This window comes from Nothobranchius furzeri, chromosome 17 (assembly GCF_043380555.1).
Source record: "Nothobranchius furzeri strain GRZ-AD chromosome 17, NfurGRZ-RIMD1, whole genome shotgun sequence".
Taxonomy (NCBI): domain Eukaryota; kingdom Metazoa; phylum Chordata; class Actinopteri; order Cyprinodontiformes; family Nothobranchiidae; genus Nothobranchius; species Nothobranchius furzeri.
In genome coordinates, this window is record NC_091757.1 from 42,471,634 (window position 1) to 42,493,696 (window position 22,063).

Here is a 22,063-nt window from a genome sequence, read left to right on the forward strand (position 1 = left end):
TTTCCTCAATACTGAGTTTTCACCATGAAGAAACTACAAGGTATTAGCTAGCAAGATAATTACAGGGTTCCTGCAGGGTCTTAAAAAGTCTTAAAAGCACTGAATTTAGGAATTTGGAAATAATACCTTAAAAAGTCTTGAATTTTGATAACTGGGTCTTAAAATTTGTGCTGTATGTAAATTGTCCGTATTGTAATTGTTATCTAAATTTTAATTTGTCAACCACAAACACTTCATTAAATAACGTGGCGGAACAAATAATTGAGAACGCAGTGCAGCCTCTGGTCAAAATACGCCGAACATGTGACGCAATCAGCTCCCGCGCTACAGCAGAGATACAAAACGGTAAACATAACACAGACCACACACACCTCAAGCAGAGGAGAAACGAGGAAAGTCTCAGCAGACCACGGGAAAGGTTGACTGATGCCTTGGGCTGGGTGCAAGAACTCTGGACCTCTTTTGGACTGACTGAAAACATTCGGTAGGTACCGATATCAGAAAAAAATATTAAAATGTCCCAATGTGCCACCGCAGGCCGCATGACTGATCCCAAGTCACATTATGAGTGGAGGAGATGTGTCTCCTTTCAACAAAACTTCTCTGCAGTTCGAAGATGAAAATGTAAAAAAATAAATAAATAAAACTCATATGTTTTGGTGCGTTTAGCTAAAGTAAGCAGCAGCTGAATGCAACACCAGTGAGAAGTTTTATGCCAAGAAAATCAGGAATGGCACCAATTTAACAAAGCAGCTCGTTGTGCAGGGCACCATCTTTAGAGCTGAAGAATGGAAAGTCTTTGATCGTAAAAAAGTAAACCCAAGTCCATCACCTTCCAAACACTGGAGGAGCCTGAGGATGTACGCTGATAAAAGCAGAAATAGGACATAAAACCAACTTCGCTGCTGTTTACCAGCATTATAAATGCAGTTCAGCTGTGTTATTACTGCTGTTACTGACATAAAGGCAAACATTAATGAAGGCTATTTTTGTACAAATATTTCTATTTTGTGCCTTTACTGTTTGCACTGCAGCTTTGCTGAAATAAAGTATAATATAAATAAATATAATAAAACAATATAAACAGTGAGAACAAAACCATTAAGTAGTTTGTTACCCTCTCTTAAAATTCTAAAATATAGATTTCAACAAAGGTATTGTTAAGGTGCCGCCATCAAACACCAGGGTAGTATCAAGAAGTGTCTCCTGGTACCCAGCCCTACTGACGCTGTTATATTTTAAACATGTTTTACGTTACCTAGCTCCCCTTTCTGTAAAAGTTCAAACCGCTCAGCTACTGCTCTCTACCGAGTGTTTTGGCAAAAGATAAATAAATGAACTCAAGTTCAAGGATTTATTTATTTTTTGGTGAATTAGGCATACATTTTTTATATGAGCGGTTTTGAAAAGGTCTTACAAAGTCTTTAATGTAACTTGATGAAACCTGTAGGAACCTTGTAATTAGAAAAGGGCGGGGGGCAAAGTGAGTGAGAGGAGGTTTGATTAGGTTATGAGATAGATCTGGAAGTTTTTATCTGAACAGATGCTTAGCAGAGGTCTATGGAAGTAAAGTTGTGGTGCCATTGAAGGTATCATAACATTGGGAGGATTTATAATTTATTTTGTGGTGTTTCAGGTTTTTCTTCTACATAGGCTGTAACACTATGGATAAAATGCATCATGTGGAAGTAAAATTTCGACTCCTGGCTATTTTTTTTATAAAAGTTTTAAATGCTCCCTCCTTGTAAACCAATGAGATGCTGTTCCTGAAAGAAAAAAAAGGAAGAAAAAAGGTTAATATATATTTTTTTTTTCCCACACGATGACTCTTGTTGATGTACATACTGTAGTTCTTAGCTTGCATCTGGGTGTTCAAATGGTTTTCTTTATGAGTTAAATTATTTTTGATGCTAAAAACAACACCATGATCGTGGCAAAGTTAGACTTTCAGATTTCAAATCTCTAATTCTTACACTCTGCCTCAAAAATAGGTCTTAGCAGCACCTAATAGGATCCTATGGTTTCACATTTGACCAAAAAGAAGAAGGTGTTTGTTCATTATTTTCTACATTCAGTGTGCACAACGTTACCTTTTCTTCTCCCCTTGAACTCAACGACAAAATCTCAACATAAAAATGTCGCCAAAAAAGTTCAGCAACAAAGGAGATGACATCCTGGTGACCTGAGCTAAAGGAATTGTCACTCGACTGACTCAAGTGGTTTACATTACAAACAAATTACGCTTCTCTGATCGCGTGATAACAGTTTGTTGTTGCATGTCTGACGCTGAATTTTTGCTATTGACGACTTTATGTTGAAATTCTGCAGTTTAATCTTTACAGATGAAAACTTTGCTGGTGTGTTTTACGGTAAAGCAAGCACAATCTGGTGAGACTGTATTTATTCTATAGTGGGGTGTGTGTGTGTGTGTGTGTGTGTGTGTGTGTGTGTGTGTGTGTGTGTGTGTGTGTGTGTGTGTGTGTGTGTGTGTGTGTGTGTGTTTGTGTTTGTGTCGCAAGCCGGTGTTACACCATTTTCTGCAACCATGAGATTTAGTGACTCTCGGGGGGAGGTTGAAGAAAGAGGTCAGAATTTAGAATTTGCAGCCAGCATGAATGGGTTTTACCAAGGTCAGAAACCTCATCTACATTTTAGTCATAAATTAGGCAAAATAAAATTATAACTTGAATTTTAAATCTGGCAATAACACATTTTTCATTGGTTGTCAATGTCTTACACCAACATGAAACCATAGAAAGTGAGTGAACATTAGAGATCACCTTACCAATCTATTACTGACCAATGACAAATGCATATTCGGAACGCCATTCTTATCAGGATATCCTTACTTTGTTTACAAAGATAGACACATTTGAAAAAAAAATTATTCTATTTATTTGCATGTTTATGTGTAACTAAACAATAAACAAATTGTCAAAAGATACCAAATGGCTCCAAAATTGTTTTATAATAAAAATGACAGGTATTGACAGTTTATGTGAATGGTCTGTTTTGCAATGCTTTCCCTTTCATAATCAAGATTCTTATTAAATCAATACGGTCTTATTTTGTTATTCTGCAGTGCTTCAGTGTTTCTCATGAAAGCAAACCTTAAACAACACGAGAAAACATCAATCACCCAAGTCAGGCTGTCACCTTGTCTTCGCTGTTAGACTCAAAGCCTTTCAACCTGGGACTGACAAGAAAAATACATTTGGACAACTTCATATCTCTGCTTCTATATAAATAAGGGTTTTTCTTCTTTTACAAGGAACCAATGTAAAGTTGAACTTTATAGATTAATATTTGTAAATAAATAAAAAAAAACAAAGACATTCAGCAACTTTTTGTTAGTTCCTAGTTTAGTCTGTGAATATATTTGGAAAATTCCTTTTTTGATTTGACAAAACATTTACTGGAATCATAGGAAGGGGATTATGGGTTTTATCTACCCTTATGCCACAAGAACGACGCGCCAGAAAAACAGACGACAGGTATGGCAGGTGAGGAAGGTAAGGCTGATTGATCTTCTCTACATCTCAACGACAAGAAACTTGTTACTTGTTCATAGCTCTGTCTCCGCACTTTGCATAAACAGCTTTAGCAGAAAAGACGGGATGAAAAAGTTGTTGTGACACAAATGGCATCATATAAACATGAGAAAACCCTGTGAGCTATGCTCCAACACTCTTTGTCTACTTGTACACTAAATGTTAACTTTAAAGGGATACTTTGCAACTTTTTCACATTTTAAAACCATTTTCTTGAGCCAGTATTTGCTAAAAAGACCCTTATAAGGGTTTACAATGTGCGATTTGGGGTTAAATTATGATCAATAAGGTGTGATGATTCTATATAAATATAGGATATCTTTCTTTTTCTTGCATGTTTTAGATCATGAACACAGCTGATTTGCTTTATTGAGTGATGAATCACTGTAGACACTAAAGAAGGTTGGGGAGTTGTTTCAGCTGTTCAGGTTCTGCAAACAGGCACGGCATGGTGCTAAAAGCAAGCCAAAACAGCCTAGTCTCCATAAAAAAATGATAAAAACACACACACACACACACACACATATATTTATTTATTTATAGATATAGCACTTTGTTTTCGTTAAAATAAATAAAAGTGTAAAAAGTACATTCAGTCTATGTCCAAGGTCAGTGCGTGGTTGTCTGAACTAAAGTCAGAGATCTACCAAGAAAATATCCATCAAGTGCGAGAGAAGGCGCCCTTGTCCCGACCCCTGCAGAGTTGCTGGAAAGATGGTTTCCTGTAAAAAGTTTATCCGAGTGTATGGAAGATTAACGATGGTGTTTTCATTGGCTGCTGCTCTCTAGTCGTCTCGCGGTAGAGGTGATAAGATCAGAATATTTATCGAGCCTCTTATCCAGGTCATTTGCTATGTTAATTTTATGAGCTTGATGCTGCCTTTGTTTCGCGGTCATGTGTTATTTCTTCTTGAACCCTGGAGCAAAGGAAGAAGGGGGATTTGTATACTTAGCATCCAGTGTCTCTGAATTAGAAACCCCTGCATGATTATTTATGCTGTGTGTGAGAGAGAGAGAGAGAGAGAGAGAGAGAGAGAGAGAGAGAGAGAGAGAGAGAGAGAGAGAGAGAGAGAGAGAGAGAGAGAGAGAGTGTGTGGGGGGGGCAGTGGAACAACTAATTCTACTTAAAATGTATTATTTTTCAATCAGATCAGCCTCTTGTTTTCAGACGTTGCAATCGTTTCTTTGGGGTAGTGCATCGTCGAGAGACAAAGTGTGCACTTATTGATTTCTCAGGGCAAAGTGTATCCATGGATTGTTTTGAGGTTGAGACAAAATCAGTATTCAAGCTGGATTAGCATTCCGCTAATGATGAGATTAGCTATGCATCCTGTGTGATTATCGTTTTTGTTGTGTGCAACAGAACAGGAAATAACCCGCGTACATTTTCTAAACTGTTCACCAACTCAGAAGATGCAAGATTAAACACTTCCAAGCAGAATAATATTAGCTTAATTGAATGTTTTTAGACAAAATCACATCTTTCCATCATTGTCAAGTTCATTAAGAGATTGAAGTCTTAGCAAACTCCTTTGGTCATAAATAAAAATAGGGAGGGTTGAGATACCGGGGCAAGTCTAACAACATAAGCCAAAGCATCACCACTATGACCTCATCTCTGCTCCCCATGAAAGATCCATAAAAAGCAAACATTTAGCCAAAGATAAGATGATCCCATGATGTGAACTCAGACGCATGCGAACATCTATTACGATGATGAAGCTGTCTGAGCGAGAGAAAAGGAGAGGGAGAGATAGAATCCCCCTGCCATGACATCTGTGGGTTATTCACGTGAAATTACATAAATCTTTCAAACTGTTTTAAATCACTCTCGGCCCCCTCTGTTCCATCTCTTTCACTCTATCTGCACTCAACGTTAATGTCCATATCAACCACAGGAGCCAATTGTTAAAGAGAGGTTCTAAGTGCATGGCCCGATCGATATTGATAATGTTGAAAATGTGGTCGGAAAAGGAGTGAGAGCGGTGGAGAAAGAGGGGGAAAAATAAAGAGTAAAGCATAAATCTGCGAGCTGTGAATGGGAGAGAGCAGCTGCAGTGGCCTCTGAATTGTCCCCTTCACCTCTTTTGGAAACATCATCAGCACTAATCAGAGCCGCGCTAAAGAAAATGGACCCTCTTGATTTACTCCCATCGCCCTCTGCTGTGTGACCGACTCAGACGGGAGACGGTGCATAAAGAAAGAGAGGGACAAAAGGGAGAAAAACAACAATTTGGGAGCAATTAAAAGAGTTGGGGTGAACGTGAAAAAGCTACATGGTTTTCAAGGTCAATCTCAGGTGAAGCTAAAGGTTGCACACAGGTCATGCTGCAGGCGGGGGTCATGCAGGTCTGAATGAGAGTCAATAACACCTCCCAGTCTGCTGCAGACGTGTGGGGGTCGCCTCAGCTCTCACATCAATCCACCAGGCATGGACCATGGCAATAAAAGAGATGGAGAGAGACTTAGCCAGAGAGAAAGGGTGAGAAAAAAGAAAATGTACAGGCAGATTGTGAAACAGCTCGCCTTTCAACTACTAACTGCTTTTCATGTAAATGTCTGGGACTGACACTTCTTACACATCCCGGCCCCTACCCTCCCACACACACACACACACACACACACACACACACACACACACACACACACACACACACACACACACACACACACACACACCCACCCACACACACACACACACACACACACACTCCTACTCTTCATCTCTTTTACTCCGGTACACTCCCTGTCAGCAGAAGAATAAAAGAGATGAGAAGGCAAGGGAAGGGGCAAGGGGAAGAGAGGGAGTGAAGGAGGAGGAAGAGGAAGAAAAAACTGAAAAAAAAAGTGAGAAATCAGACTCTCGCCAGGGTTGGCGAAAGGTCAGCGCTGACAGGCTCCAAGGTTAAATTGCCAAGCTTAAAATACTGTTCATTATCCTCTGCAGCCTCTTCCCAAATTCTCCTCTTCTGTGTCACAGTCAGCGCCCAGCATCAGTGTTCCCCACCCCAGGATTTATTAGACATTGTTGAGTAGCGGTAAAAAAGGAGGCCTTTTCTGTACAATAGTAGCAGTGATCCTATGGCAAGGACAATACCGCTGCCAGCACGATTACAAAGCCTGGCTTGAGTTATAATAGTAGTGGCCCTGACACTGTGGCGTGTATTTCTGCCTTCTTGTAAGCAAATGCTCAACGATGACAAACACACGCAGCATGCGGTGCATAAGAGCCATTTCTTTTCATGTTGACCTCATCTGCAGACTGATGTAACAAAGAAAAATATTACAAAAACAAAATAACCCCACCTCATGCAAACGGCAAAGCAAGGAATTTAATTAGCACACACGAAGAGAAGAAAGCAGGGGGGATATCCATAACACGAATTAGGCTGAATCTCATCATTCATTACTCACCAGAGAGCAATGCGATGTGACACGTGGCAAAAGAGCCCTGCCTGAACCGGACAAATTAAAAACACTAGTAATTAGCACTATGCAAAAACATGTTGTAAGTTTATTACCTGATTTATGTGGCTTCCTGTTTATAAGGGCACGGCGAGCCGGCTATCCGTCTTCCACCTAGCACGCTTAAGATTCCAAACGGGTTTAAATGATTTATTAAATGAATAAACATATAAATCACCTCACACCTAATTTCCCTAATGATATTAAAAAATTGAGTAACTGTACAAATTGCGCAAAATAGAAGCTGCTATTAACCTGACACACCTTGTTTATTTCGGGGGGTTCAGAACGTCCATCAATTTTCATTTGTGCAAAAACAAAAACGTGATTAAAAAACTTGACTCCTGACACGGATTCCACAAATAAAACACGCCGCTATTCATTAATTTAGTGTTTTTTTTTCCTGCTTTATAAAAGAGGTGCATGTGGTTAGTGTTGGCAAGTCGAAGCCACCCTGTGGACGACTCATCGTTGCACGAGCCAAAGTGGAATCAGCCTGAGACAAAACAAAACCCACACGCGTCCTCTAATTCCAAACTTTCCCCCTAATCTGTTTTCTCCTGCAGTGCTGCAATGGAGTCACCCTGACCACCGACCGAATTGTATGTTTCTATTTAGAAAGACATATTTTTCGAAAATTTTTATTTTTATTTTTTGCACTTCTGCTCTTCTGTGAAATAAGCGGAATATAAAAACCCAGACCGTCCTCCATCTGGTCCAGACGTTCGTCTGATCATAGAGCGCACATCCAGCACCTAAATGCTTCAGCTCTCTTATAGAGAGAATCATATCAGATGATTATGATATTCCCACTCAGCAGAGAATATCAGAATCATAAAATTTCTGAGTGTTTTTCAAAATGCAGACCGGTTTGGAACACCTAAGAAGCATCCATTACATTTTGTGAAACAATTTCTTAAAAATGACAACAAAAAAGCTTCAGACTGGGAAAAATATTTAGTAATACTTTAAATACGGCATCATAATTTGTAAGAGGATGTGTCACTTCAGAAGGACAGAACCATGGACTGATGGAGCCATCGGCTTCGCCCATAAGTTTGCTCATGAAGAAAACAAGTGTGAAAACAAAAGGGAAGCTGAGGACACCTGTGGAGGTGTTTTGTTGACATTTACAACTAGTTCCTCAAAAGGTTTGCCCATCACTCTGCTGCTGAACCGGGCTTCTCAGGAGGCAATGATGGATGGCGGGCTTGAACCAGTTAATAAACCTCAGCAGGGGCAGAAATATTCATGCCTGGTAATTGAGAACACAATGGCGAGCACTATCATGTACAGAAAGTACATTTGAACCTGCTGACAAATGGACGTCAAGACATGAAGAAAAGTGATAGAGTCAAACCTGTGGATGAGATATGAAGTTAAAGCCACGCAACCATCATCTTCGAACTTTAAAAGAAAGATGCAAGTTCGGCAGGAATGCCAGTGAATCATCTTGTGAGTGTTTATAATATGAAAGACCAGAAAGACTAAACACAACCACAAGCGAAGCCAAAAAGGGCCGTCTAAAGCGTATCAAAAACGATATTAGATGTGTCTTCTCCAGCAGACGTAAGATGTGAAAACACAAACTAATCCTCAATAAAAAGGACTGCTGTAACGAGTAAAAGAGAAGGGGGGGGGGGGGGTATCCGCTTTAGAACGCGGTTGGAAATATGCATATCAAAGGAACGACATGGAGATTTCCTTTGCCTGTGCATCCTATCCATGCACCCGCCCCTGCACCCCCAACGCTGTGAGTGAGTCGAGGGTCTGCTGCAAAATGTTCAGGTAAGAGAGCCAGAAACCTGCTTATGATGCTCCGCCGTTCATAATCCATAGGTTCTATCAGCAGATTACTAGAAATAAAGTGTTGGGAGAGACGTAAAGCAGGACTCTGAATGCCAAATGAGACAATGATGGTTTCAGTCTGCAAATCACAGCGTTGCATGTTATTAAGAGCTCAGTAAAGGAGGAGAGAGAAAAAAAGAATGTGGAGGGGGAAGAGTTTAAATCTTTCAGGCACGATACGGTAATTTATGTTGCAATATCTGCAAAGTGTACCTGGCGTCAACTAACATAACTTAGATATTGCAAAATGTGATTACATTATAAATCTATAAATTATTATTTAAAAGTCTCTAATTTCCTCTTTTTTTGACTTTCCACCCTGTTTAGACACCACGGGTTGTGTGTAGGGCAACTCATTCGTCACACAGCTTTACCCATTTGAGTCGGACCGCTAAAGGCTTCACCTTTTGATTTTGAGGAGGAGTACGGGATTTGTCAAGGGAGAAGGGAAGGTGCTTTATTGCTCCAAATTTCATCACAATAAAGGCTTATAGGGAAGGTGGCATAATCGTTGCCCTATAAACGTCTCTGTGTAGATTACATGCTTCTCCTCCGACTAATCCTGGTAATTGATGAACTAGTATGCTGACATTTTTTCGTATTATTTTGTAATTTGTTTATTAATTAAGATAACACTTATTTTGGGACCTCAACCAAGTAAACACGATTATGTGCTCTGTGGGGTGAGTGTTCAGCGCGTTTACGTTCCCAAAGCAGCAAGCTGGCTGGCTGGCTGGTTGGATGGCTGGCTGCTGATACTGATGCCAGGGAATGTCTAATAGTCTTCTGCTGAGAAGTTTAATTTATTTGCTAAAAAGCTAAAAATAAACAGTCACACTCAATTTGTGCTCATAATGTGGGCATTGTTGAGTTGTTGGGAGAAGGAGAAGAAGCAAAACCATAAATTATAGCTAAAGACTCGATGTTTAAACTGTTGAAAATCTATGATGAGCTTTTGAAGGTAATATTTATACTTTTTTTTAATGATCGATTACTCCGAGCTTCACATGCACACTGAACATGAAAATAGTCTTCAACCCCTATTTCCTGCATTAGCCACTGATGGAAGAAAGACAAGGAAACATGATTAGAAAGTCGTGACAGATCTATATCACACTGAAAATTAGCATTCATGGACCCACTGGTATTGACTTGTGACAGGGAAGGCTGTTGCTGATTGAGCATCTGGGAAACAGCAGAGACCTGCTTGGCTAATAGAAGCTAACCGTTAGCTTTAGAAACTCCGCAACACAGCAGAACTTCTTCAGGCTGGTGTTATTTGTGGAGATAAAACATCTACGTTGCAAAGCAGTCAGTGGTACAGCCATGTTGCTTTTAGCCAATCAGAGGCAAGGTGTCCAAATATCAGGAAATAAGACTCCAAATCTTGTTTTATGCTCGCCTCTTCTCTGGTTCAATTTTAATTCCTGAAACAGGAGCGCTAGATCTTTGTTTCCACAGAGATCAACTCACAAGGCATTAATTTGTACTGGAGACCACTGTCAATGCACTAAAAAAAGAAGTGAACTTGGTCAGTAAATAAAGAGAGCTAGAAGAGTTTGGCGTGACTAAAGTTTTGCCTTGGTGAAAAGGCATCTTCAGCACATAGAAATTATATGTAGGATCAAAATAAAAATAAAAAACAGTAAAAAAGTGTTCACTTTCTAAGAGTTTATCACTCACTGACATACTTTAAATATCCTCTTCCTTGGAATTAAAGTACCATAGGGTTGCAAGTTCCTAAGATGAAACATTGCTATAGTTTATGATGCAGGGCGCAAAAAAAGATTTTCATAGAACAACTTGGATTCCATCCATCCATCCATCCATCCATCCATCCTTTTTCATCCGCTTATCCGGAGTCGGGTCGCGGGGGCAGTAGCCTAAGGCGAGAGGCCCAGACTTCCCTCTCCCCAGCCACTTGGGTCAGCTCCGAGCCACTTGGGTCAGCCAGGGAATCCCAAGGCATTCCCTGGCCAGGTGAGAGACATAGTCCCTCCACCGTGTCCTGGGTCTACCTTTAGATCTCCTGCCGGTTGGACATGCCCGGAAAACCTCACCAGGGAGGCGTCCAGGAGGCATCCTGACCAGATGCCCGAGCCACCTCAACTGGCTCCTCTCAATGTAGAGGAGCAGCGGGTCTACTCCGAGCCCCCTCCCAAATGACCGAGCTTCTCACCCTATCTCTAAGGGGAAAACTCGTTTCGGCCGCTTGTATCCGCTATCTCGTTCTTCGGTCACTACCCAAAGCTCATGACCATAGGTGAGGGTAGGAACGTAGATCGACCGGTAAATCGAGAGCTTCGCCTTCTGACTCAGCTCTCTCTTCACCACGACAGACCGGTACAACGCCTGCGTCACTGTAGATGCAGCACCAATCCGCCTGTCGATCTCACGCTCCAGTTTTTCCTCACTTGTGAACAAGACACCGAGATACTTAAACTCCTCCACTTGGGGCAGGACCTCATCCCTGACCCGGAGAAGGCATTCTACCCTTTTCCGAATCAAGACCATGGTCTCAGATTTAGAGGAGCTGATTCTCATCCCAGCTGCTTCACACTCGGCTGCGAACCGCTCCAGCGAAAGCTGAAGATCACATTCGGATAAGGCCAACAGGACCACATCATCTGCAAAGAACAGAGACCTGATCCTCAGGCCACCAAAACGGATGCCCTCCACACCTTGGCTGCGCCTAGAAATCCTGTCCATAAAGGTTATGAACAGAATCGGTGACAAAGGGCAGCCTTGGCGGAGTCCAACTCTCACTGGCAACGAGCCCAACTTACTGCCGGCAATGCGGACCAAGCTCTGACACCGTCGGTCATACAGGGACCTAACAGCCCATAACAGAGGGCCTGGTACCCCATACTCCCGGAGTACCCCCCACAGGGCCCCCAGAGGGACGCGGTCAAACGCCTTCTCCAAATCCACAAAACACATGTAGACTGGTTGGGCAAATTCCCACGCACCCTCCAGGATCCCCCTAAGGGTATAGAGCTGGTCCAGTGTTCCACGGCCAGGACGAAAACCACATTACTCCTCCCGAATCTGAGGTTCAACAATCCGACGGACCCTCCCCTCCAGAACCCCTGAATAGACCTTACCAGGAAGGCTCAGGAGTCTGTTCCTCCTGTAGTTGGAACACACCCTGCGGTCCCCCTTTTTAAATAAGGGGACCACCACGCCGGTCTGCCAGTCCAGTGGGACTGCCCCCGATGTCCACGCAATATTGCAGAGCCGCGTCAGCCAACACAGCCCCACAACATCCAGAGCCTTAAGGAACTCCGGGCGGATCTCATCCACCCCTGGAGCCTTGCCACAGAGGAGCTTTTTAACCACCTCAGTGACCTCAGCACCAGAGATTTGAGAGGCCAATCCAAAGTCCCCAGACTCTACTTTCTCACTGGAAGATGTGTCGGTGGGATTGAGGAGGTCTTCGAAGTATTCTGCCCACCGATCCACAACATCCTGAGTAGAGGTCAGCAGCACACCATTCCCATTATAGCTAGTGTTGGTAGTGCACTTCTCTCTCCCCCCCCCCCCCCCCCCCCCCCCCTCTGAGGCGCCGGATGGTGGACCAGAATCTCCTCGAAGCCGTACGGAAGTCTTGCTCCATGGTCTCACCGAACTCCTCCCATGCCCGGTTTTTTGCCTCGGCGACCACCCGAGCCGCGTTCCGCTTGGAGTGCCGGTTCCCGTCAGCTGCCTCTGGAGTCCCACAGGCCAAAAAGACCTGATAGGACTCTTTCTTCAGCTTGACAGAATCCCTAACTACTGGTGTCCACCAGTGGGTTCGGGGGTTGTCACCACGACAGGCACCGACGATCCTGCGACCACAGCTCCGGTCGGCCGCCTCAACTTGGCCGCCACAACTTAGATTTACACACATTATCCAGATCTTTCTCTTTGGGATATTTCAGAGCGCTGATATGTGAGGAGGATCTGAGAGATAAACTAAATACGACCTATGCTCTGCAGGCTCAATCATAAAGAGCAGATGCCTGTAAGAATACTCAAAGAGCAGAAAAAAGAATGAGAGGATGAGGACAAAAAGCCAGAGGTTGGCAGAAAAAAAGACCCTAAAAGGCAGGCCAGAACTGATTGATGCTCAGCTGTATTTGAAGATCAGTGACAGCCCTGCAATGGCAAGTACAGGGGTCAGCATGTGTGTGCGTTAAAATGTGTGTCCAAGCTCACTTATGAGGGCGTGCAGCTTCCTTTGTAGGTTTCACAGTCTGCATTGTGCCTGTGTGTGTGCAGGATCGTGTTTTCAGAGTCCCTCTCCCAGTCGCCTCCTTTCTCTCCCCCATTGTAGAAGAGGAGAAGTCAGTGGGCAGCTGGGGGAAATCAGATGGGAGCAGAGAATAACATGCTCAATTTGGCCTGAGAGTGGAGCTGGGGCTAGAAGAAAGGAGAGCACCATGATGTATCGAGCCGTTTGCCAGCCGGATAGGGCGCACGGCGGCGGCCCTCTCTCCGCTTGTCAGCAAATACACAATTTTAACCCGCCAGCAGTGGGAGCCCTGAGTGTGTCAGCAAATGTGCATGTGGAGGGAAAAAAGTGCAGGATTTGGAAGAGCAGGTATGTGGGACAGTCTGGCATTCCCTTCAAATTAAAATAAAGTAGCATGACAGTGCAAAATGCAAAAAAATAAAAGGACTATATTTCAAATTTGAATTAAAACATATGATGCAAGTTTTGTTTTATTAGATACTTTAACGCATTTTTTTTAGCACCCAAAAGATGTATTTGTCCAGTGCTAACTGAAACAATGAAGGCTCAAACACTAAAAACACTGATTTAATAAGTTAATGAAATATGTGACTGTAAAACGTCATCCAGAAATGATTGTTCTGAAGAAACAATGGGAGAAAATTGTTTTAATGTTATCATGGATGCTTTTTTTCTGAGCCCTTGGTCATTTAGGACAGACAGAACTAAAATCCTTTGGTTTTACTAATCAAAATTAGACTTTCTTTTCTCATATAAATGAGCATCTTTAAATCCTAAACACAGAAGGAAAGGTTTGGGGTGTCGTGACCACAATAATCCATAGAGTTAGGTGTAAATCCACATCTAAATGTTTATATATAGATTTTTTTGACCATTTTTGGGCAATTTCAGAGTTAAAACACATAATAGAAAAAAACAATCTTGTTAAAGCCACATTGTGTGTAATTTTTTTAAAATAAAACCTGTTTCCTGGGCATACTGTTGAATATTTTTGCCATGATTTCATATAGAGGTAGCAATTCCGTTCAGGCCAGAACCACCCTGTAAGTGCATGAACCGTGACATATGCGTGTTAACGAGGAGGTTGTGTTCTCTGCTTCAGTTAGCCATTAGATAAGTTAAGCTATAGTGTCTGAAAATGTCTGAAAGTATCTGAAAGCGACTGCTTCCCAGTTCTGACTGAGATCGAGCACCCAGAGGCTGGCCTCCAGGCTGTTAATTCCTACCTGGATCTCTACATTTGTAAGGCAGCGTGTCATCCTGGTTTTGCCCAGAGTTGTGCAACACAGGTGGCCTGAACTGTCACTGATGCTCAGCATTGAGCTGAGCAGGGTGGGGAGCCTGGTTCTGGAAAAAATTCCTGAGCTTAACCTGTTTTCAACAGATTCGACTCCACTCCCCCCACAGCTGCATCAGGTACCGCCCCCAACCACCTCCACTCTGCCAGCCAATCCCTCCCCCTCCAAATTTCACACTATTCAACAGATTCTCCCCACCACCACCAACCGTCCTCAGCACCACACTCTTCCTCACTCCCCCCTCTCAGTTACTTCTGACCAGGTGAGGAGAACTGAGGTGGCTGGAAAGCCACAGGTCCTGACGGGATCAGCCCCAGACTGCTCAAAGACTTTGCTGACCAGCTTTGTGAAGTGGTCACACACATGTTCAACCTGAGCCTTTGATTGGAGCAGGTCCCCATCCTGTGGAAGACCTCCTGTGTGGTTCCAGTTACCAAAACATCACATCCCAGGGAACCAGACCACTACAGTCCAGTCACCTTGACCTCCTATCTGATGAAGACTATGGAGAGACTCATCCTCACCAATCTAAGTTCAGAGGTGAGCTGAGAAATAGAGAATGGAGGACACCCTCATCTACATGCGTCGTCATGTTTTTTGACTTCTCAAGTGCCTTCAACACCATCCAGCCATGTCTACTGCAAGATTAGAGGTGCAGGGATGGACAAACATCTGACTGCATGGACCATCAGCTACCTCACCAACAGGCCACAGTAGGTGAGGCTGCACAACTGTACATCTGAGGTGATTGTGTGCAGTACAGGAGCTCTGCAGGCTACGGTGCTCTCACCCTTTCTATTAACCTTCTTCACCTCGAACTTCACCTGCAACACCAGTAGCTGTCACCTCTAGAAGTTCTCCGATGACTCGGCCATTGTTGGCTGTGTGTCTGAGTGGAATGACCTGGAGTACAGGTCAGTCATCGTGGACTTGTGGACTGGTGTGAGCCTAACCACCTTCATTTGAACACCAGTAAAACAAAGGAAATGGTGATTGACTTCCAGAGAAACACTCCTCCTCACTCACCAGTAAACATCCAGGGAGCAGACATTGAGGTGGTGGATACCTTTGAGTACCTGGGTTTCCATCTCAACAGCAAACTGAGCTGGTCCAATAACACAGATGCTCAGTATGAAAAGGATCAAAGTCCCATCTGTTAAAACCCTTTTATCACTCAGTTGTTTTCTTTGTTATCCACTCTGCTGTGGTCTGTTGGGGTGCAGGCAGCTCTGACCGAGACAGAAAGGGACTGAACAAGCTAGTTAACAAAGCTAGCACAGTTCTGGGCTGCCCACTGGGTCTGGTTGAGGAGATTTTGGAAAGGAGGATGCTGGTGAAGATGACCTCTATCTTAAAAACACTCCCACTGACTGCATTCCACTGTGGAGACCATGGACAGCTCCCAGATGTAAAAGACAACACTAGCCTAGGTCATTCATCCCCTCTGCAGTAAGAGTATATAACTTCAGTTTAAATGGTACTGGCATTATCCTGGTACACAATAACATTAATGCAATATTTAGTATGTGTTCAATACTTGTGCAATATGAGATTTACATAGTATGTCTGTTGCTCTTACAGTATGCTGCATAGTTCTGGAACCCAAGTGTAACCCGGTGTAAAACCCAGATTACAATAGTAACCTCATTACACAATTAGAATGAATATTGAAATATGAATGGACATTTACAAAAGAGTTAAAACAGGATAAAAGACCAAATAAGATAAATAGAAATCTAAACATTCATACATATTAAAAAAAAAAAGAAAAAAGAAAAAAGAAACTGGTTGAAAATAGTCAAATAAGAAAAGCTAAAACAGAGTAAATAGAAAGTTCCAGTAAAATTCAGGTAGCAACTGACTAACCAATCATGTGGCTAGCCAGCTATCACATCAGCCAATAGAATTTAGCACTTTTGGGCTCGACACACAGGAGGCGACATCACCTCTCCTCCATTCATTTTCAATGAGACATGCACGACGAAGCGATAATCGTGGGTCTCCCGCCTACCAAGCGAAACACGCAAAACGTGCGTGTGAAATTTTGCGCTCGTGCACGTGTCGTGCACAAGCGACCCAGCGACGCGATCCCAGAAAGTTGAAACATTTTCAACTTTTCATCGCTGTCGCTCGGACGAGGACCAATCAACAGAAGTTTCATTCACTGACCAATGAGCGGACAGGATGATCCGTACACCTCTGAGCAAACATGGAGGAGAAGTTGATTATTATTATGTTTTATATAGTAAAATCAGAAGTAAGATTTCACATAACTCTAGCAGCACCTTGTGAAACATCATATATATCGCTTTATTAACTCTGAACCTCTTAAATAACCTTAATTCCCTCCAACCTGACACAGCCAAGCAAAACAACAGCAGTTTTGATTTCGCCATGGAACAGAACGCAATAACTGCCGCGGATCGCCTCCCGTGTGTCAGGTAATAAAAGCGACAGAGACAAATTTAGCTGATCGCGGTCGTTTGTCGCCTCCCATGTGTCGAGCCCATTTCTGCTGCTCGCTGCGTAGCTTCCACTTGCCTTCAGACGCGCTGAGACGCTGACGAGGAAGCACTTGCCCGTGAAGAACAAACTAGGATGCACAAGCAGCCGCTACTCGTAAAAAAAATACTCCAAGTTCGGTAAGCGGATATAATTTTCATGTTTAGGTGCTGTTGCTGTGTAATAGTGACAAGTTAATTGTTACGCTGTAGAGATACAGAGGTCCAAAGACCGTGATTTTGCCATGAATTACCCTTGGGAAACCCCGTGTAACCCAAGCTGACTTTTCTTGGTGAGTCAATTAGTGTGTATGTGTGTTAATTCATGCTAAGATATATTAGCCCCGTAGCTAACCTTCGACAGCCGTTAGAACTAACTTGGCACATAAACATTAGTTCCTGCAGTTTTACCTTAACTGGAAAGATTGTTATAGATGTGGAGGTGATGAGTGTTTTAAATGACCAATTAAAACACTGTATTGCTCAGTTTGTAAAAATGTGATGTGAAAAGAAGTTGAAGCTAATTACAGAATTTCTTGTTGGAAACTCATTTCAACTGATTTATTGGTAATTTAGTGACTTCATTATCCTATGCTACCTACTTGAACTGAATTAATTGTTATACAACGTGTGATTTAATTGTAAAGGAACTGATTTCATTGGACTAATGCAGATTGTAAACCACAGTTCAGCATTAAAATATTGTATTCTGACCTTCTCTTTTGGTCAGGTTTTTTTTTTTTTTTGGATTGATTCACCTCGGTGAATTGAAGATTCTTGTTCCAGTTCTGGATGGCGAGCCCCAGCCCAAACGAACCATCAAGCCGGTGATTAACTGGTCTGTCACTCACCTGAACTCGACTTCAACCCAAGATCTGACTGACAAGGATTTCATGAACATTTATCAAGCTGACTGACTGAACAAACACAGACTGGTGACATTTCATTTTAATTTATTTTATATAAATTTATTTCACAAAGCGCTTTGTTATATCTGAAGTGGTTTATAAATGCTGGTAATAAACCGTTGTTATACTTACCTTGCTTGATCCATGTTGTCACTCCACCACTTGCTCCTCAGAATCTAGAATCTTTTGATCTGGTCCACTCTGTGTTAAACCGCAAAGATTTTCATGTGAACCACCTCTAGTAAAATAACTGAGGTTACACCAGTTTCCCTTTTATTCATGAATTTTAGTGGTCGAAGGTTACAATAATAGCTTACTGCCTATGTGTACATACAGTACTTGTACCTTTGTTATTGTTTTTTTTAAATTATTCTCAGAGTGTATGTGCTGCTTTAACAAGTGAATTTCCCACAGTGGGATCACTAAGGTTTATTCTATTCTATTCTATTCTATTCTATTCTATTCTATTCTATTCTATTCCATTCTATTCCATTCTAATGTCCTCCTGTTGTGTTCACTCCTGTTTTGAGTTTCCTGTGATTCAGGTGTGTCCCACTACAGGTGTATGACTGTTTTTTTTTTTATCAACAGCTCTTAAACAGTCCGTTTTTGTTGTGTGTGCTAAGTGACCGACACCCCCATGCTGAGTGATCCTCAACAACTCCTGGTTATAGATTGTAATGTCCTTACACATTCCAACGTGAACAGACTGGTGCCTAGCATAAGGAGCAGGAGCCAAGCCTGCACATAAATCGTCCACAAGGATGAATGCATGGTGGAGCAGTGGTTAGCACTGTTGCCTCGCATCAAGAAGGTTGCAGGTTCGAAACTCGGCTGCGGCCTTTCTGCGGGGAGTTGCATGTTTTCCCCATGCATGCGTGAGCTTCCTCCAGGTACTCCGGTTTCCCCCACAGATCACAACATGCCATATAGGTTAAAAATTGTACGTTGCTTTGGATAAAATAGTCTACCAAATAAATAAACATAAACACATGCTACTGAGACCCATGACAGGATAAAATTATTAAAGTGGGAAAATAATGTTTTATTTTTATTCCTTTGGGAAACAATCCAGTCCACAAAGCAATTCAGAACAAGAATAAATACTGTTAGAATTAGTGGGGTGATTAAGCCAAATTTTTTTGGGGAAAAAAAACTATTCCCATGTTTAGTGGTGAGGCTCATTGCACAAAAGCACAATTCTTGGAACGTCTACCTTTAGAAGCAGTTTAACTCAAGAAACATCTTCACAAATTATTAACAAAATATCATGACATGATATCTCAGTACACCCCTAGAAACTTCTGAAGGCCACTAGTTTTGGACCAACAATTCAACTAACATCAAAATGAAACTTATCCATTTGACAAAGTGGTGGCATATGAGTAAAAATAACCTTATTAGTCTTATTAGACTTTCTTTTTCCTATGCTATTTATAAAGCTCAGAGGAGGTTAAATGTTTCATCAACATGTGCTCTCAGTCAGCCTGATTGACAAATTCAGCATGGCACACTTTATAATATGTAGTTTAACATGAATAAACCCATCCATCTGTTTTCTGTAAATGTTTAGTTTAGTTTATAGCTAAAACAAGCTGTTTTAAAGTGGCCTTGTTTTTGACATCACAAATTGGGACATTTGCATTGAACCCCCTCTCACGTCTCAGTGCTGGAAGAGCAGCGGTTTTACATCAAACCCCTCTCAAATATAAGAGCTTCTCAGCTTATAGCAGCCAAAACAAGGGGTGGGTGGGCGTGGCCTTGTTTTCCTAAAGTGAGAGAGCCCTTAAATGGCTCATTCTGGAAGGTACTGAAACTGTCAAGAATAAAAATGCTGCAATCACTTCATGTGAGAGGGGTTTAGTGCAAAGAACATAATTAACATGTTTTGTAAAAGCCACTGGACTATTACCTCTTTCTAAAAACAAAAAGTCATAATAGTTCTCCTTCAACATATGTTGCTTGGGTAAAAATCAATATTAGTGTTTCTTGGGAAAATTACTATTACTAAATATAATTGAGTAAAAATGAAATTAACGTAATCTTTGTTCAAGTTTTCATTCTACTTGCAGAAAAATTGTGTTTGAATTCAAATTTAGGCTCAGATGTTGCGTCACAAAGACATATGTAAGCTGTTTCACATCAACACCCAAACCTTCGAGGATCACCAGCAATTTCACACAAGGAACAAGCAGCACTAGAAAAACAAAAAACTATCGTCTCTGAGTTGTGTTTATATCCTGAATTTTTGATGAAAATGCAGAAATAAAAAATAATAATAATTGTGTTTCAGTTACAAAGTTCCAGTGACTTGTACATATAACCCCACACATTCAACAGACTTGACTGTTCAAACAAGAGGAGACACAGCTGTGAACGTCTTCAAAAATGCCACAAAGCGTTTTGACCTTTAACCTTTTGGTTAACTCCACAGCGATTTTAATGAACTACAGTAAGTACAGGGCGACGGTGGCACAGGAGTTAAGTGCTCGCCTCGCAATCGGAAGGTCGCAGGTTCGAGACCCGCTCAGTCTGTCGCTGTCGTTGTGTCCTTGGGCAAGACACTTAACCCACCTTGCCTGCTGGTGGTGGTCGGAGGGACCGGTGGCGCCAGTGCTCGGCAGCCTCGCCTCTGTCAGTGCGCCCCAGGGCAGCTGTGGCTACATTGTAGCTCATCCCCACCAGTGTGTGAATGTGTGTGTGAATGGGTGAATGACTGATTGTGTTGTAAAGCGCCTTGGGGGGTTCCGGGACTCTAGAAGGCGCTATATCAAATACAGGCCATTTACCATTTACCATTTACAGTAAACTGACAGAAAAACAAACAGCTGTAATTGGTGATACTTAGAAAATTTTACAAAATTTCAAGTTAAGCTAAACATTTCTGAAGAAATACACTAAATACAGATTCCCTTGGTGCTATGTGCCTCTTGGCAGCATACAAGGCAGCCTGAAGGTCCATGCAACACATTCACACACTTACACGCACAAGCCTCCACACTAAACATGTCTTTTCAGCTTGAGTTGAAGAAAGTGGGCTGGGGAGACCCTTTGATGTGGGAACACCAAGGTCAAAGAGAACAGTGTGTGCAGCACTAAATTCCATCCTCCACAACGGTTCCTTTTCACTTCTGCAGCTACTGGCTTGAGTTTGTGAAGCCAATCTTCAAAACAACTTTAAAAAGAATCTAGCACAGTTTGAATATGTAGGAGTACAGAATGGATGCGTGCCATGTTTCTAGCAGTCAACACATTTTCTTTAAAAGTCTAGCATCTGTGTTGCCTTAAGATTTTTTCTTTTATACTTTTTGGCCTTTTGTTTCTGAAACACAGAGAAAAGGCAAAAGGTCTCGCCAGCACATGAACTGATTTCAAATGTCATGTCTTATTAGACGCAAATAGAGGAGAATGTCTGGCTCGCTCAGACACTCAATGAATTTGTCAAAATTTTATGATAATTCATTCAATTACTCTTTAGACATTTAAATGATGTCGGGAGTGAGGGAGGAGGTGACGAGGGTCAGCTGAAGAGTGAGGAGATGGAGAAGACGAAAGGGGGTGAATGAGGGGGGTGTAGGAAAAGAGGGATTGGGGAATAATCCTGCTCTTGATATTACACTCCCTCCAGAGGCCTTTTAAAGGCTCCCATCTCAGTGTGAGGCCTCCTAAACTTCTCTCCCCCTACTTACCAGCTCAGCCCCCTCTCTCAAATACCTTTGTACAAACATATTGACTGCTGAACCCACATGCGTGCACACCAACTAAAACCCAAATTACTGCATGCTTATGCATGGCGAATATTCAGTTTTTAGCCGTGCATTTTTTAAACACCTAATAGATGTGCACACATTTTCATAAACACTTGCAGATTTATTCTTCAAGCTCAGATGTGCACAATCACACACACATAAAAGAAAATACACAAACAAACACACACTTACACAAACACTAGAGCTTTAATTCCTGGGAGAATGACAATAAAAAGGCCCGTCGCTCTTCTTGACCCTTGACCTCTGACCCCTGGAGGTCTGGCTCTGCCTTTGCTTGGAAGGGGTGATAAGAGGTGTGGGTGCGATGAATGGAGCCCTAAGTGCACCTTCCTCTGTGAGAACCAGCTCAGACAGCATCATGGGTAAGCTCCCCCTCTAGTGTTCGCCGGCCTCTCGTGTGCTTTCTGCTGCTGGAAGATTGAGTTCTCAGATACTGTCTAAATTAGTGTTTCATTGAGATACACACACACACACAGAAGACACACAGT